Genomic DNA, 19,754 nt, shown 5'->3' on the forward strand with positions numbered 1-19,754 from the left:
TAAAAACATTATCATTTTGACCCTCAAATTTAATATTTTCTGACAACTATGTCTAAATTGATTTCAAAAAGATAATTCCAACTAGATTAACCTCGACGCTGGCTTCGGATTTGCCTGTCCTTCACCTCTCGAGACCCAAGAAGCCAGTAACTTTCATGATAGGGCTTCCATTCTTTTCTCGATATCTAGATTCAAAAAAGGAGTGCTGACACTTATTATATAATATTCTAGCTTAGTAATAGGTCCAATAATGTACCATATTAGCTTAAATATAACTACCGTTAATGAAAGAAAGGAGTAATTACTTTGGGTTCCCCTGAGGTTTGCCATATTATACCAGTGAAGACTTCACCTTTAGAGATTATACTAAATCATTTTCGTATTTTGTAATAATATATTAGAAGCCCCTTCCATCCAATATTTCCTTAGTATCCATTAAAAAGGATTGAAAAGACAAATTTAACCTTGGCACCCTTTTTTATTTTAGAAACGAAATATCCTAAAATAAAACCTAACTCTCCTCTATCTTTCTCTCTCTTCCCCGCACTATTTCAGAGATATGAATATCACTTAAAATAAAAGCACATATTATTTCTCATATCTTTGAATTGATTCTCAAAGATATGGTGCGTTCTAAGAAAGTGCAACATGTGGGTTCCAAAGAAGCAAGAAAGGTACGGAAGAATTATGTTCATCATGTGTTTAATGTGTATTTGTGCATTATGACATTTGTTGTGCTTTGTTCATTTGTTAGGGTAATTTTAAAATTGGAGTTAAGGTTTCAAATGTAGGTGAGATTTCAACTGTGATTGATTAAGATTAGAGTTTTTTAAGAGATTTTAGGATTTTAATTTTTAATTGATTAAAACTAGGACTTTTTAAAATAAATTGGGATTTTAATTTGTTTTTGTTTTATACATAAGAAATATGCAAAACTCTACAAGTTGTAAGTTGAATTTCAAGATTAAGAGGTTACTACTGATAATGTCTTTAAGAGATTCATTGTAAAAAGTGACTTTACATATTGTGTAGTGGATAATGGGATAGTTTTTATTAGATAATACAAGAACAACCTTGTAATCACTATTAGGGTGTATGAGAGGTATGCAACACCTCTTGAAGCCATTATCAATGAACCAGTTATGAGTAGAACTCATATTCATCCACCTGTAAGACCTAAGACACCAGAACCAACTATACTAGAAATTTAAGTACCTGAACTGAAATGCCTAAACCAATTATACTAGAACCTGAAATAGATGAACCAACTACAAAAGAACCTGAAATACCTGAACCAACCATACCAGAACTTGAAATACCTCAACAATTTATAGCAAAACCTAAAATACATGGACTAGTAATAAAACTTGAAACTCCTAAATAATATTCCCTAAAGCAATAATATCACTTACTGAAAATCCTATAAGCGAAAATTTTGAAAGCATGAGAGATAATAGTACCCATCTTAGAGGTAGAGGTAGAATTACAAAAGGGGAAAGGAAGAGGTCTTACAAGAAAAGGAAAAGGTCAACAAGCTATAAAAAATAAATAAGAGGAAAAGGAACGAAGTTCAAGATATTGTCATCACTATTCGAGAGTGTGCCTTTTATAATAATGATGATCCTGATTTGATGGATGAGATTGGTGATGAAGAGAATAGTAGTAGCTCTTAAAATGAAGTGAATGGAGAAATGTTTGAAGAATATAAGTTTAGCATAATGAATAATAATGATGGCCCTAGAGATATGGGGTCAAATGTGAGTACTGGAATTTCTTCATCCAAAAGTGAAGATGGGATAGGTAGGACTAGAGAAAGGAAAAGGAGAAGGAAGCATACTTTTAAACCTATGAACTCTAATCCTTTTAATAGTACTAGTGATGGTGAATATAGTTTTAAAGTAGGCCATACATTTGTTAGTCTGTAGGATTTTAGGAATGCCTTAAGAGTCTACATAGTAAAAGGAGGGTATGCTCTTAAAGAGACAAAGAATGATGTAGATAGAGTGACAATTATATCTTAGGTGAAAACTGTCAATGGAGGATCCATGCTTCTGAACTTCCAAACCATAAAACATTCATGATTTAAAATCCAATAATTAAATCTACATCTCAACTTTGTTTCACTAGCTATTACTTGTATCACATGATCTTTTCATAATTCAAATCATTACCTTTAGTCAATGGTAAATCACTCAAATTACTTAGAGTATCTTTCGAGCTCATACAAGAATACCAAAGTCAATTACAATATATTTTGATGGTCACATAAATTGAATAGGACTCATTTAGTTCCTTACAATTTATTACTCCCCGAAGGATTCTTCTACTTTCGTGATCGAGGTTCATAAGTCTTATAAGTCTATGAGCTAATAAATCATGCAACTCTCGTTAACTCTAATTTACCCATATAAATGTATTTAGTCAGGCCTAAAATCAAATACAAAATCAAGTAAAAGCAACTCATAAAATTGACTGAAAATTAATTCATTGAGAAAGGAAAAAAGATACAAACAAGTACTAAACTAGCTACGTAAATTCAAGCCCTAAAAAGAGTTTAGCCATGAATGATTGCGGCAATACACATAAACATTATTAAGAAATCAAAGAAGAAAAAGAAATTGAAGATTCAAACTCTTGAATCTTTACACAAATCTTCTTGATCTCCTTGAATGAGTTTTCAAAAGCTGTATATCTATGATGGTTCTCCTTTAAAATAGCTATTTGGCTACCATTTTAAGTAATGACATAGCTTTTCATGATCATTTAGGATTTCTTTCTAATCTTTCCTATAGAAAGAAAAAAAAAACGTATCAAAATCAAATACAAATTCCTAAATAAACCAAAAGTAAATAAAATACTAGAATAATGGTGTAACTTAAATAAACTCCTAATTAAACCTAAATTTTTCTTCCTAATTAATATAACTATTTATTTAAAAGTCATTAAATTGAACTTAAAGATATGTATAAAATTATACATAAAAAATCTCCCAACACTAGAGCTTGTCCTCAAGTAATAATCAAATCTAACACCTTAGAAACTAGCTCAACTATAATAAAAAAAAAAAAAAAAGTTATAATGCCCTAAGCAGTGCAAGTTAACAATACCGAAACTGAGAAATATTTATTAAAAAAGATAAATGGACAAAAGTACATAATATATGAATAATTTTCTAATCACAATCTAAGCATTTAACTCATTGAAATTCAATGAACAAAACGCTAGGAGAAGAGCATAAAAGATTACTTTAGAAAAAATTGGTTAGGAATGCGCTTTAAGCTTCATTTCACAATGTTCTCTTTTTTTATTGCTTTGAGGAGTATGTTTTATACTCCATCTCATCCTTTTTATCTCTCAAAACTTCCTATTCTTAGTATTCTCCTACTATTCTCGCACTACTAAGCGTGGCTACCACCAAAAGGACCCTTTGGATACTCATACTCTAATTAGAGCATTGGAGTAGATTTAGAGTAAAAAAATTTAAATACTTTAATATTGCTCTAAGAAAAGAGGGATATTGTTAATCATACTTTTAAAGAATTAAAAATGAGACGCATTTTCTCCCTATATCAAGCTCAACTTCAATATCCAAGCTAAGCTTAAATCATAAGGACTAAATTATTCACACATGAAGGCCATGTTCAACTATCTTAAATAATTAACCATTCAGCAATTCGATGATTAAATAAAAAATGCATACTTATACATCATTGCTCTCTAATCATAATTGAGCTGTAATTTGCATAGAGAATAAAAACAAGGATTTCAAGGATAAGCATTATAATAAATATGGGAAAATAAGTTGAAAATTAATAAAAATTTAACAATATGCAAAATGGAAATAATATACAAAATGAAACCACCCCACACCTAATCCCTAAATGCATTGAACATTCATGATGCAAAATATATAATCTTTCCCCATACTATCTTAGGCATTGTCCTCAATGACTGAAATAAGAAAAAGAATAAAGAAAAATATAAATAAAATAAAAAAAAGAAACATAAAGAAAATAAGAAAAATAACTTAAGATAAAGGTGAAAGGAAGTACTGCCTTGAATTTATTGCATTGGAATATAATGTGTATCACCTTTTAAACATAAGATAATCAAAAGAAAAAGATAGCAAACATAACATAAAAAGAAACAAAAAAAGACATAAAATATTAAATAATTGAAACATAAACATTAACATAAATCTAAGTGCTAAGAAACACATAAAAATAACATAGAAAAATATCCAAAACAAAGGTAAATATCTGAAAGTATAAAACTAATCAATCATCAAGAGCAGTCTCTTCTCTATAGAAGGGAGAATTAAAGGAAAAAGGGTGAAAAGGTGTAAAAGGGAGAATGAAAAGAAAAGAAAAAGAAGCAAAATACGAAAAATGATGAATGTTGTTACATGGCCGTGTTGTTGCCCATGTCTTTGCCCGTGTCGAAGGATTGAGGATTACACAGGCATGCGCAACTCGTGGATTTTGGCTTGAAAGCCAATATGAGAGAACACTGCCATTTGCAAAGCCGTGTGGTTACCAGTGCATCAATCTGAAAATCGAGTTTTAACCTGATTCAGATAGGCACGGCCATGTTCAAAGTCGTGTGTCTACCCGTATGTGGTACTGGATTTTAAATATAAAGAAAACGAAATGACACATAGGCATGTGTGCAGAAAATGCATACAATAACAAGTATGCAAACTTGAGCACGACCAACAACATGGTTGTGTTTGTAGCAACGTCTACCTTCTAATCAACATTTATTTTCTTTTTCAACGATCCTCTTCATGTATGATAATCTTATGTTGAAAATAAAAGAAAATTAAGCTAAATAAAATGAGTATAATATAAAAGCAAAAAAATGAAAACTAGAGCACAAAATCATTGGATTATCTCCCAATTAGCGTTAATTTAAGGTCATTAGCTTGACCGAACCGCTATGATCTCAATCGAGATATTTGAGTATGCAAGAGACACTATTTAAGCTATACTACCCTGTGTGAAAGAGCTTAAGACATTGTCTATTGATTTTGAATGTTTCATTTGCCTTGTTCCAAAGGTTAACAACTCCATGCGAAAAAAATTTGCTTAATTCTAAAGGGCCCAAACCATTTTAACTTGAGTTTGCCTAGAAAAACCTCAAGTCTGAGATTTAACAAAAGCACTAAATATTCTTCTTTAAGCTCTTTCTTTTGTAGATGCTTATCATATGAATTCTTACTTCTTTCTTTGTAGATCTTTGCATTTTCATAAGCATCATCCTAAGCTCTTCAAGTTCATTTAGTTGGAGAAGTCGTTGAGCTCTCACATCTAGATCGATGTCATCTTCTTTTGCATCATGAAGTAAACATGCTTCAAGTAGATCACTAGTGAGTTGTTGCTTGAATACTCCTTCTAGACAACTCTCTCTCACATGCACTCTAAAGCACGACCATATTGCTACGGTTTGCTTTGCCATTTTGAAGACGTCAAACTCTATTGTTTCTTCCCCAACTTCAAGCTTGATCTTATCTCTTTCTATATCAATTATTGCTCCAGCTATAGTAGGGAAAGGTCGTTCTAGAGTTATAGGAGTTTGAAGGTCTTCTTCCATCTCTAGAACCACAAAGTCACAAGGCATATAGAATATCCCAACTTTGACAGGTACATCCTCTAAAATTCCTTCGGGATAGACTATGGATCTATCGGCTAATTATAAGGAAATATTGGTGGGTTTGGGTTTTCTAATATTTAATTTCCTGCACAAAGATAAAGGCATTAAAGTTACCCTAGCTCTTAAATCATAAAGTACTTGACCAATAGATAATTTACCAAATACATAAGGTATAGTGATACTCATTGGATCCTTAAGCTTTGGAGGAAGCTTATTTCTAATAACAGCACTACATTCCTCATTCATTGGTATGGTCTCATGATCATCCCATTTTCTTTTATTAGATATGATGTCCTTGAGGCATTTGGCATACTTTGGCATTTGAGTGACCACCTCCAAAAAGGGAATGGTGATGTCTAATAGTTAATATACTTCAAACCTTCTGAAATTGCTTGTCAAGTGTTCCAATGTTGATCCTTTAAGGGAATGGCAGTTGAAGAGTCTTGGCTTCCTTGCGCTCACGCTGATCACTCTTTAGCATTATCACTTTCAGTTTGCATCTATTTTGCCTCTTCTCTTGGTTGTTTAATCTTGTGCTCAACTTTAGGTAATTACTTTTCACTCCTTAAAGTTACAGCCTTTGCATACTCTCTAGGATTTTAAGGTTGGCAAGGTAGATGGCCTATTTGACAAAAATTTAAGAAACTTTCTTGTTATGCTATTTGGTGTTCTAGCATCTTATTATGTATGGCCAATTATTACAACCTTTCTTCTTGTTGCTTTAGACTTGCTTGACATGCTTGCATTGCCTTATTTTAGGATTAGATGAGGTTCTCCATCATCATCTTGACATTTTTCTTGGGTTTGGATTAAGGGTAGGAATTCTTTAGCTGAAAACCCAATGAAGGTGGTGCTTTATATCCTTGATTAGCATTGGGATTAGAATTTCCTTTTTAACTTTACCATGAGAAGTTCGGGTGGTTCCTCCACCTAGGGTTATATGTGTTGGAGTATGGATTCCCTTGAGGTCTGCCATTAAAATTATTCAAGGTATTAAGTTATTCAATTGAGCAGCCTTGGGAATAAGAATCACCATGTTGACATTATGTAGTAGAGTGTCCTCCTCCACACACTTCACAAGATAGCACCTGTGATGGATAACTTGTGAAATCCAACCTTTCTAATTTCTTAATTAGGAAATCTAACTTAGCATTTACCATGCTGAGGCTATCAACCTCATACACTCCTGCTACTTTTTCAGGCTGATTTCGCTCCCCATGCTATTGATAATTATTGGATGCCATCTGCTCTAAGACTGCATATGCATCCTCTGGTGTCTTGCTTATAAAGGAGCTTTGTGCAATAGTATTAATGGTAATTTGTAAGAATTCAGACAATCCTTGATATAAAGTTTGTATGAGAAGCCAGTCTGGAATACCATGGTGTGGGCAATGTCTTTGTAGTCTTTAAAACTTTCCCAAGCTTCATAAAGAGATCCTCGAGGTTGTTGCTTAAATCCAACAAGCTCTTGCCGATATTTAGCAATCTTTTCAGGCAAGTAGTACTTAGTAAGTAATTTTCTAGAAAGTGTATTCCTGAAGTGATGGAATTTGGAGCCAATGATCCTAACCACAATTCTGCTTTATCTCTCAATGAGAAAGGAAATAACCTAAGCGAATAGCATCTGTGCTCACTCTATTGATCTTAAAAGTGTTACAAATATCGAGGAAAGAGGCTAGATGAGCATTAGGATCCTCTGATGGTAGTCCACTCAACTGATATTGTGAAACCATTTGAATATATGCAGGTTTGATTTTGAAGGTATTAGCTTCGATGGTTGGCTTTATAATGCAATTTTGGCTTCCTTTGAGACCTGGAACCCCATATTCTTTTAAAGTTGTACCTTATCCTGCCGGTTCAGCCATTCTTCTATCTCTCTCTCTTTTCTCCTTTTGGTTCTTTTTGCAAGTCTTTTCGATTTCTAGATTTACTCTCTTATTCGAGATTTTCTGATCTTGTTTGTATAAACAAGAATCAACTACTTGAAAAAAAAAAGTAAAAATAATTAAATAAAATAGAAATAAGGACGTTAGTCTAGCAGAAATAAAAAGTACACTAATATTAGTATTGTTGATCTCCCCAGCAATGGCACCAAAAACTTGTTAGGCAAATTCCACAAGGGCATGGATTGCAATAAGTAGTAAAGAGTGAATATAAGTATCGTTTCTCCAAGGAGATTGATACTAAGTACCAGTCTTAATTGTATTTACACTATCTAATAAAATTGAACAATTATAATTGAATAAATACTAATAAATAAGAGAGCATAAAGCTAATAATAATTTCTGTTAAAAATCTAATAATTAAATCTAAAGCCCAGATTTATTTCACTAGCTATTGCTCACATTATATGATCTTTTCACAATTCAAATCGTTACCTTTAGTCAAGAGTAAATCACTCAAATTACTTAGAGTCTCTCTCGAGCTCATCTAAGAATACCAAAGTCAATTACAGCCTATTTTCATGGTGAGGTCAATTGACTAGGGTTCATTAAGTTCCTTAGCAATTTATTACTCCCCGAAGAATTTGTCCACTTTCATGACCGAGGTTCCTAAGTCTTATAAGTCTATGAGCTGATAAATCTTGCAAAATTCGTTGACCCTAATTTATCCAAATACATGTATTCAATTAGGCCTAAAATCAAATACAAGATCAAGTAAAAGCAACTAATAAATTAACTAAAAATTAATTCATTGAAAGGAAATAAAGATCTAAACAAGTAATAGACTAGCTACTCAAATCCAAACACTAAGAAGAGTTTAGCCATGCATGATTGCGGCAATACACATAAACATTATTAAGGAAATCAAAGAAGCAAAAGAAATAGATAATTTAAAATCTTGAATCTTTGCACAAATCTTCTTGATCTCCTTGAATGAGTCTCTAAAAGCTTTTTATATATGATAGTTTTCCTTTAAAATAGCTACTTGTCCATCCTTTTATAGCCAAGACTCAAAGAAAATCCTATTGTGCCCTAAATTTTCGAGATAGGATTTGAACTTATACCAAAGGTTTAGAAGACCTCTGTCCTATCCATTAGACAATGGACGCTTTTCTATTCCATTCCAATTTTATAAATGAAAACTCTCTTTTATTCGACACGACTTGGCACACGGCCATGTCACATCCTTCGCCTTTCGGCACGGCTTGGAACACGCCCATGTGTCATGTCATGCTGAACTTTCAGAACTTCTTTGAAATGAGCAGAAGCAAGCACGGTTTGGAGCACGCCCGTGTGATACCCGTGCGTCATGCTCTTCAGAACCTAATGGTAGACACGGGTTCTAGCACGACCTTGTGTCAACCCATGCTTCCTAATTCTTCTTCCAGTGTACAACATAGGCACAATTACGCCCGTGTTAAGCAATGACATAGCTTTTCATAATCATTCAAGATTATTTTCTAATCTTTCCTACAAAAAGAAAAAAAACTTATCAAAATCAAATATAAATTTCTAAATAAACCAGAAGTAAATAGAATAATAGTATAACTTAAATAAACTCCTAATTAAACTTAAATTCCTCCTAATTAATATAACTATTTATTCAAAATTCATTAAAATTCAATTCAAAGACATGTATAAAATTACACATAACAGTTGTTTCATTTGATGGGAATAAAGGAGTTATACCTTTAATAATAGTAGTTGTGGAGAATGAGCACAAAGCTAGTTGGATATTTTTATGGATTGCTTGAACCAATACTTAGGAAGAGGCAATAAAGATAGGCAATTGACTTTTATGTCAGGTAGGCAAAAGGTATGACTTCTTTTGTTTCTTCATAATTATTTAATATTTTATAACTTAACTGATTTATGTGTTTTTTATAGCAAGATGTAATTGATGCTTGGTTCCCTAGAGTAATTCATAGATTTTGTTGCCAGTATATTTCTAGAAACTTTAAGAAAAAGTTTCTAGGTTCACGAGTACAAAAAGAATACTGAATGGCTACAAGAGCAACACATGGCTTTGAATTTTAGACAGTAATGAAAGAAATTAAGAAAGCTAATGGAGGTAAGGATTTTGATTGTCTTTTAAAGGTACATCTAAGTTAGTGGGCTAGGCACAATTTTAGAGATGAAGCCAAGAGTGATTATATCACTAACAACACGACAAAGTCCTTTAACTCTAGGATAGGAAAATTAGATATTTTCCATTTGTGAAGTTAATAGACGTACTTAGGTAAAAGTGTATGGTATGAATATACAATAAATATGTAAAAGCTTACACATGGAAAGGTATTTTAACACCTGATGCTATAATCATTTTGAATAAGATTATAAGAGAAAGTATGAGGTGCACTCTTTTACTTAGAAGAAACAATGAATTTGAACTTAAAGATGGAAAAGCCAAATTTACTGTGAAGCTTAATGTGAAGACAAGTAGTTGTCAATATTGGAAAATAAGTGGAATGCCATGTAAGCATGCAACTCTAGCCATTAGATACAAACAGGGAAAGATTGAAGAGTATTGTGATGCGTATTCTAGTGTGAAGAACTACCTAAAAGTATACAATGGTTTGTTGCACCCTATACCTGATTTTGATATAGATAATGCAGCACTTGAAACTGATATTTTGCCCTTGCCCTTAAAAAGACCATCAGGCAGGCTCGGGAAAAAAAAAAAGAATAAGGGACCAAGTTGAACGAGCACCTTTTGGTATAAGAAAGAGATATCTAAAGTTAGATGCATCAACTATCAAGGCTTAGGCCATAATTGGAGGACTTGCAAAAGAGCACTTATGAGGGTAAGAATTTTCTATAGCATTATTTATTCACTCTTTATATAATCTTTTATTAATGTTTTGTTTAACGGAATTTGGTTGCAAAGTAGCAGAAGAAGTGGGAGGTCTAGAAAAGGGAATCATGGTACAAACACACAACCCGATAGAGTTACAGGTGGTAGTATATAAGCTAATGGAGTTACATACTCTATCATCTCATAGTTTAATTAAGAAAACTCATCACAACATCAAGGCTGATCAAGAATCAGCAACTTTTTTGCCACATTTTTGTTTGGTGTAATGTGGTAATTTTTTGGTCGATGAATTTAAATGTCATTAGAATCATTTTTTTATTACTTTTTGTTGATGGATGTTGAACGGGTTGTCAAAGCCCTTCAAAATAAATTACTAATTTTTCTAAACTAACTTATAGAAATAGTGAAACTAGGTCGAATCCCAAGGGAACCAATGTGAATAGTATATCAAAATTAAATAAAAATGGGAGGATTTTTAATGTTTGAACCAAAATTATAAATAAACAGAAAATAATGAAGGCTAAATATTAAAGTAAATAAAAATCAATCTTAACAAACTTCTAATTCAAGAGTGCTAATTTCATCCAATTGTAATCATGATCATAGGCTAAAATATCAATTTTTCTATTCAAGTACTTAGTCTACTTATTCGGAACAGCCGCAACAAGTTAAATTCTCCTAATATAATTGACTCAAACCCAACATCCAAATCAAAACTTACCATTAGTCAACTGGACACGATAGCGTTCCATATCAACTCAATGATAGCATTAAGAATAATGAGAATGACTAAACCAACATTAATTAATTGAGATAGCTGCAATTGAATTAGCCTTGTTCCTTTATTTTCCTAGAGCCTATCATGCAAGCTATGTAATTCGAAAAGGCCGCAATCACACACACATGAGCCAGCTTCTTGCTACTTGTGTCAATCGTTCATGACATTTACGGATCACAAACTCAAAGTTTAGCAATAGAAAAATCAATATCAAAATTGAGTCGTCAGTTCAATCAATATCAAAAATTCATAAATAATAAAAACAAGAAAGAAAGAATACTTGAATTAAAGAAGAATTCTATTAAGCACAAAGTTTGATAAAATCACAATTGGAATCTATTCACTCTTGAATCAGAAACTAATAACTTAGCCACACATGGTGGAGTAGAAATTCACAAAAAAAGAATAGCAGGAGAAAAATAATAAATTATCAAAGCACTCTTAGCTGTCCTTTACTTGGTAGAACTAGCCTCCTTATATAGGAAGTCAAACCTAAACCCTAATAAGATAATCCTTATCAAAAAGAAATAAACTTCCTATATGATTTTATCCCTGTAAGGAAGGATAAGATAAAGGGTAATCTAAACAAATTAAAATCCTAAATAATATAGGAGTCACTGTTCTTTATCCACCACTTCCAAAATAACGAAAATTACATAAAAGTGGGTCCACCACGAATTTATCTTGAAAATTCGAAATTCTCTTTTGTAAATTCCAGCAGCTCACGGATTGTAAGGCGTGGTTACTCCTTATTGAAAATGATCTTCTCCACAAATTTTTGCTCTTCCTCCAAGAGACTTAGTTTCTGACAAGTGATGCCTTAAAACATGTCTTTAGGCTGAATTCCACTCAATCCTTGATATTTCACCATCTAGATCAGAATAAACACAATTTTCATAATTACGCACATTATCCAATCAAAATGTAAGGGAATTAAACACAATAAGTATAACTATTTATGATCTATCAAATTTTCCCACACCTAATTTATGTTTGTCCTCAAGCATACCTCAATTCAACATACCAATTCTCCTCTCTACTTCCTTTTCATCTCTTTTAATCTCCACAAATACCAAATAAGTTAAATATACATCAATGAGTTGAATCATAATGACAATCAAGAGAGTAGCACTCATAGGATAAATTTTATAAAAAGAATAAATATCTCACTAATTCATCAAAATCAAAGCAACAAGACTTAACATCCTAACATGGTTTCACTCAATACTCTCAAAGTGTTTAGGGTGCATTTACTTTCAGAATCAAATCATAGTATGTTATTACCATAAGCTTGCTAATGAATCAAGTCTCCACCACTACACATGAATTAGATGCAAAAATCAAAGGGACTTCACAAGGGTTGTAATGGGGCTTAGGAAATGGTATGATAAAAGGAAAAATTAAAGTGTTTCATAATCAAAATAAAAAGGTTAGATTCCTACATGATAACTATGCTACATAACCACAAAACACACTATGAAAACCTTGAAATTTATTCCCACATCTTATATGAGCACTAAAACTTTGGAGGAACAATATATAACAATTTAATTCAGTATATTTGATGAATACTTCTCCAATTATCCTTTTTCATGAAAGGAATAAATATCAACTTTCTTTCTTTCTTTTTTATTTTATTTTTTATTTTTATTTTTATTTTTTTTATATTTTTCTATTTCTTTTGTACCATGTAACACTTCCCTTCTTGTCTTGATAAGGATAGAAAAATAGGGGGTAGCAAACAAAAGGTCTTGGGTTAAACAATATGTGTTAAAAATAAGAAAAAGAAAATGAAAAATAGACTCAAAGTGGCTAACTAAAAGGAAAATCAACAAGGTAGGTCTTTTAAGAGTCTAAGAATAGGTTAATCCTAATTGCCTTTATCATATTAAAGCATCAATCCAAAGATGTCGTCTTAACATACATTTACAAGCAAGTTCTAGAATAAACATACTAAGTTTGATAACACTCAACAAAAACAATTAGAGCAAAATATAATGAACTGCTCTTAGGCTCAAAAACTCACTTGAATGTTCAAATTTTTATCAAGCCTTGTGCATTTTTCAATCAATAAACTAATGAGATACCATCATATAATATTAAAGAAACACTAATCATGCTTATCCCTTTCATGCATTAAAACTCAAACTAAAAGTATATATCTAACTTACATGGTATTCTAGGTTATCAAAACAAAAATCAAGGTTGCAAAAGAAAAATTAGCACATACAAATTAAAGCATACCTAATTCTAAGCATAAAAAATATTTTTAAAAAGAAAAGAAAATCATGTAATCATCATATTCCTCCCCCACACCTAAACTACACATTGTCCTTAATGTATCAAAAAAAAATGGCTCACAAAAAAAATAAAAAGAAATGTGAAACTCCCTTGATTTGCGAGCCGTTATCGCATGGGGCTGCTGTCGTTTTCTATTCTTGGCGAATTGTCGCGTCGCTGAGATTTGAAGGTGTCCCTTTACTGCGCCGACGTGTTGAGGTTCTTTTTCGGGCGGTAGTCTTAAGGCGCACCATGTATAGTGAGTGATAGGTGTTTGGGTGGAGGGAAGAGGAAGTGAATATTGGTGGTGGCTGCTGCAAAAGAAAAAACATTGGTGGCTGCTGCAAAATAAAACTTTCCCTCTTCTTTTCGCTTTATTCTCCTTTTTTAGAATAAAAATAAATAATATTAAAAAAATAAAGTAGAGAAGTCAAAATAAATCAGAAGATGTTTTGAAATAAGATGTGGTCACGCTTTATAAGAAACGAGCTTCTGTAAAATTAAGTAAAGAAGTCAAAACAAAGCAGAAGATGTTTTGAGATAAGGCATGGTCACGCCTTATAAGAAATGAGCTTCTGTAAAATTAAGTCGATAGGTCAAAATAAAGCAGAAGATGTTTTGAGATAAGGCGTGGTCACGCCTTACAAGAAACAAGCTTTTGGAAAATAAAGTGGATAAGTCAAAACAAAGCAGAAGATGTTTTGAGATAAGGAGTGGTCACGCCTTATAAGAAACGAGCTTCTGGAACAAATTTAGTTAATGCTTCTGGGAGAGCTGTAAAAAGGTGTGGTCACGCCTTATCGAAATTAGTCTCCTGCAAAAAAAAATGAACTTCTTCATTAAAAAAAAACTAAAAACTAAAAAAACTAAAAACAAAATAAACTAAGTGAAAGAAAATAAAAAGTATAAATAAAAATAAAGAAAGCATTTGTGTTGCCTCCCAATAGCGCAATTGTTTAACATCGTTATGCTCGACGGAATGATAAAACATTTGAGTCATCCAAATAAGTGGGGTGATCCGAAGGAAAACTAATGAGACATGGAGCAATTTCACCCTCATGGAAGGTCTTCAATCTATGACCATTCACTTCGAAAATTTTATCTGAATCCAAGCTTTTAATTTCCACTACACCATAGGGAAGCACATTAGTAACAACAAATTGACCGATCCATCGAGAATGAAACTTATCAGGCATAAGCTTCAATCTAGAATTATATAATAATACTTTTTTACCAATCTCATAATCAATTCCTTCTAAATTAGATTGTGCATATAATTCTTACTCATCACCAACACTTTCTTTTGCAAATACTTTCTGCACAATTGGATCAATTACATTAATATGGGAAAGAGAATGTACATTATTAGGATATTTCATTGCATTAATATTAAATTTAACAATCTCTCTATCAAACTCTATGGAGAGAGTACCCTCTTCTACATTAATCTTTATCTTAGCAGTTTTTATGAATGGTCGTCCTAATAAAATCGAAGCTGATTTTGATAAGGAATCACCATCCATTTCCAAAATGTAAAAGTTGACAGGAAATATGAGCTTATTAACCTACAGCAAAACATCTTCAACAACTCTAAGGGGATGAATATAAGAACGATCAGCTAATTGAATTACTACACCAGTCTTTTGCAAGTTATTTAGTTTCAACTCTTGATAAATAGAAAATGGCATGACATTAATGGAAGCTCCTAAATCTAATATGGCACGCTCAATTTTCGTATTACCAATAATACAAGGTAATGAAAACATACATGGGTCCTTGCATATTTCTGGCATATTCTTTTGCAAGATAGCCGACACATTCTTACTTACCACCACTTTCTCCTTTTCCTTCATTCTTCTTTTGTTTGTGCACAATTCCTTCAAGAACTTTGCATATTTAAGAATTTGCTTGATAGCATCCAATAATGGGATATTTATTTCCACCTTCCTAAATGTATCCAAGATCTCCTTTTCTTGCTCATCTTCTTTTGGCTTAGCTAATCTGCTAAGAAATGAGGTAATGGAGTGTGAAATGAAAGAGATAGAGGAGGATTGAATTTTACCCCACGTGATGCTTTAGAGGAAGCTTCTTCTTCCTTTTTCTTGCTCGGTTTACTTCCCTTAAGTGGAATCGACCCTGAAGGAATCTCCTTTCCACTTAGATAAATTAAACTAACATTCTCCTTTAGATTATCTCTGGTTGTGAAGGTAGTTTTCTAGAATTTTGAGCCTCCAATTTACTAACCGACGTAGCCAATTGAGTAATTTGATTGCCTAAATTCTGAATGCTTGACCTTGTTTCCTGTTGAAATTGAAGAGCATTGTTAGCAAGATTTTTAACAATATCTTCCAAAGACATACCTGAATTTGAAGCTTGAGGTTTTTGGAGAACTTGAGGTCTTCTGAGAAGGGTAATTTTGTTGTCCTCCTTGGTTTCCATAGCTCAAATTCGGGTGATCTCTCCATCCAGGATTATATTGATTGGAAAAGGGATCATACTTCCTTTGAGGTTGACCAGTAAACCCTCCTAAAACATTAGCCTCTTGCATCAAGTCTTGTTGGAATGTTGGGCACACATCAGTGGGATGTCCTTGAACTGAGCATATTTCATAAACTTTTGCCATTTGCAATTGCCCTACAGCCATTTGACGAACCAAAGCAGTTAAATCATAAATTTGATTTTCAAGATTTTTAGTGCTTACCTCATTAATTCACCTAGTAGCTCCATCAGCTCTTGTACCAAATTGCTGAGAATTTTTAGCCATGTTTGAAATCAATTGCTTAGCTTCTTCAAGTGTCTTGTCTACCAAAGCTCCACCACTTACTGCATCAATCATACTCATATCCATTGGCAAGAATCCTTCATAGAAGTATTGGATTAAGAGTTGCTGAGAAATTTGGTGATGGGGGCAACTAGCATACAGTTGCTTGAACCTCTCCCAATACTCGTACAATGTTTCTCCAGTAAACTGTGTTATGCCACAAATTTATTTTCTGATGTTGACAGCTCTTGTTGCAGGGAAAAATTTATCTAAGAACAATCTTTTCATCTCATTCCATGTTGTTATTGAACCGGATGGTAGATAATAGAGTCAATCTTTTGTTTTATCCTTAAAAAAAAAAGGAAAAAGCTCTAAGATTTATTTGCTCTTCGGTCACACCATGTGGCTTCATTCCGGAGCATACAATATGAAATTATTTCAAGTGTTTATGAGGATCTTCACCTACACATCCATGAAAAGAAGGTAGTAAGTGAATTAAGTCAGATTTTAATTCAAAATCAACTGCAATATTAGAAAATGTAACGCATAAAGGTTGTTGATTCAAATCCGGCACGGCTAGCTCTTTGAGAGTTCTGTTCGCCATATTTTCTAAAACTTCTTGAAAAATAGATGTGTCACCAATAGCTAAATCTATCTCCAATTCCTCTATGAGACAGCTTTTTCTTTGCCTAGTCTCCTTTCTTAATCGACGCGTTGTCTTCTCAATTTCAGGATCATACTGCAAATCAAGAGCCTGAGAAGAACGAGTCATAAACAAATAAATTAAACAATGAGAAACTAAAATAGCTCCCCGGCAACGGCGCCAAATTTGAACGGGTTGTCGAAGCCCTTCAAAATAAATTACTGATTTTTCTAAACTAACTTGTATAAATAGTGAAACCAGGTCGAATCCCAAGGGAACCAATGTGAATAGTTTCTCAAAATTAAATAAAAATAGGGGGATTTTGAATGTTTGGACCAAAATTATAAATAAACAGAAATTAATAAAGGCTCAATATTAAAGTAAATAAAAATTAATCTTAACAAACTTCCAATTCAAGAATGCTAATTCCATCCAATTGTAATCATAATCATAGGCTAAAATATTAATTTTTTCTATTCAAGTACTTAGTCTACTTATTCAGAATAGCCGCAACAAGTTAAATTCTCCTAATATAATTGACTTAAACCCAGCATCCAAATCAAAACTTACCATTAGTCAACTGGGCACGATAGTGTTCCATATCAACTCAATGATAGCATTAAGAATAATGGGAATGACTAAACCAATATTAATTAATTGAGATAGCTGCAATTGAATTAACCTTATTCCTTTATTTCCCTAGAGCCTATCGTGCAAGCTATGTAATTCGAAAATGCCGCAATCACACACACATGAGCCAGCTCCTTGCTACTTGTGTCAATCGTTCATAATAATTATAGATCACAAACTCAAAGTTTAGCAATAGAAAAATCAATATCAAAATTGAGTCATCAGTTCAATCAATATCAAAAATTCATAAATAATAAAAATAAGAAATAAAGAATACTTGAATTAAAGAAGAATTCTGTTAAGCACAAAGCCTCACAAAATCACAATTAGAATTTATTAACTCTTGAATTAGAAACTAAAAATTTAACCACACATGGTGGAGTAAAAATTCACAAAAAAAGAATAGAGGAGAAAAATAATAAATAATCAAAGCACTCTCAGCCGTCCTTTACTTAGTAGAACTAACCTCCTTATATAGGAAGCCAAACCTAAACCCTAATAAGATAATCCTTATAAAAAAGAAACAAACTTCCTATATGATCTTATCCCTATAAGGAAGGATAAGATAAAGGGTAATCTAAACAAATTAAAATCTTAAATAATATGGGAGTCAGTTTTCTTTATCCAGCACTTCCAAAATAAAGAAAATTACATAAAAATGGGTCCACCACGAATTTATCTTGAAAATTTCAAATTCTCTTCTGCAGATTCCAGCAGTTCACGGATTGTAAGACGTGGTCACGCCTTATTGAAAATGATCTTCTGCATAAATTTTTGCTCTTTCTCCAAAAGACTTAGTTTCTGACAAGTGATGTCTTAAAACATGTCTTTAGGTTGAATTTTACTCAATCTTTGATATTTCACCATCTAGATCAAAATAAATACAATTCCCACAATTAAGCATATTATCCAATCAAAATGTAAAGGAATTAAATACAATCACTGGGGTGACTTATTGGGGTTATATTATAGGTGATATTTTGACCATTAATAAGAAAATAAAGGTTAAATTCCACATTCTTTTTATGATCAATTAAACTCTATGCTATTTTAATTTACATTCGATCATTAATTAAAGCTATTTTCATTTTACTTTGTGGCCTTTGATGTTGTTACGATTTGTATCCAATTGATGTTATATATTATAACAGATTTATTCATTTTGATGAATAACATTTTGAGTAGAGGGCCTCTTTTAGTCGATTAGGCTTCTTTTTAATGCACATCGAGAATCACTCATTAAAGAGGTTATAGCGTAAGAGATAGAGCATGTGGTTAAGAATATGGACCCAGACAAGCCGCCTGACCCCGAGGTACATATAAAGTGCATAAAAAGGGTATACAATATGTTATTAACAAATTATATGAACAATTAAGAATAAAAGAGAAACAATATAATTGTGTAAAATACGTGGGTAATTAGTTAAGTTCTCTTTCTATTTTTCTTTCATAAAGAAACCATCAATATAACAAATTGAGGGTATTTTAAGTATAAAAAATTAAAATATATTATTTGACCTTAATTAAGTGTTTAACTAACCACTCAACTGCCACATTCCTGACGGAAGAGGCTTTTTAGTATAATAGGTAAAAATACGGGAATAATTTAGTATAAATTTTAAAAGTGAAGTCCTTACTAGTATAATATAGCAAATCTCAGGAGTCCAAAGTAATTACCCAAGAAAAAACGAAATTGTCTATATGAGGTTTATTATATGTGTTCCACTTTTAGAAATTAAGAGTCATATTGGAATAATATTAGAAAAAGGTTCAATCTGGCTATTAACTTAAACATCATGGTTATATTTGTATATTGTCCCTTCTTCTATTGTACCTTCTCTTCTTCTTTTTTTATCACAGGACAAGTTATCTATTGTTGATAATTCCGTATAAAAAATTGAAACAAAAGCCTGTTACATATCAAATTTAACATTTTCAATTGTTATTGAACTTAAAAAGAAATATCAATGTCTAAAATAATACACTTAAATTGAAATATAGATATATCATTGGAAAATATATATAAAAGAAAAAGATGCAAGAGAAATATATAAATAAATCGTATGTGAATAAATTAGATATATGTTTATTTACGCTCGAGAATTTTAATCATTTAGTCAGTTTATGTCACGACCCCACCCGTGGGCCCGTGACCGGCACTAGGGAATGGGTAGGCTTAAGGCCACCGAAATCCGTAGTAAGCCTGACACTCACTGATTTAAACAAATCTCATCTCAAATTAATATTATTAA

General features: G+C 32.2%; 1 long non-coding RNA gene and 1 other non-coding gene across 2 annotated transcripts; both read left to right on the forward strand.

The window, feature by feature from the left end:
- The first annotated feature begins 522 nt into the window (after positions 1–522).
- LOC125371035 lies at positions 523–10,731 on the forward strand. Its single transcript, XR_007217203.1, has 3 exons — positions 523–674; positions 10,249–10,399; positions 10,489–10,731. It is a non-coding gene; the product is annotated as an uncharacterized LOC125371035 (long non-coding RNA).
- On the forward strand, positions 7,027–7,132 carry LOC112535656. Its single transcript, XR_003079742.1, has one exon. It is a non-coding gene; the product is annotated as a small nucleolar RNA R71 (small nucleolar RNA).
- Positions 10,732–19,754: the final 9,023 nt, after the last annotated feature.

The sequence above is a fragment of the Ricinus communis genome, chromosome 9 (assembly GCF_019578655.1).
Source record: "Ricinus communis isolate WT05 ecotype wild-type chromosome 9, ASM1957865v1, whole genome shotgun sequence".
NCBI lineage: Eukaryota > Viridiplantae > Streptophyta > Magnoliopsida > Malpighiales > Euphorbiaceae > Ricinus > Ricinus communis.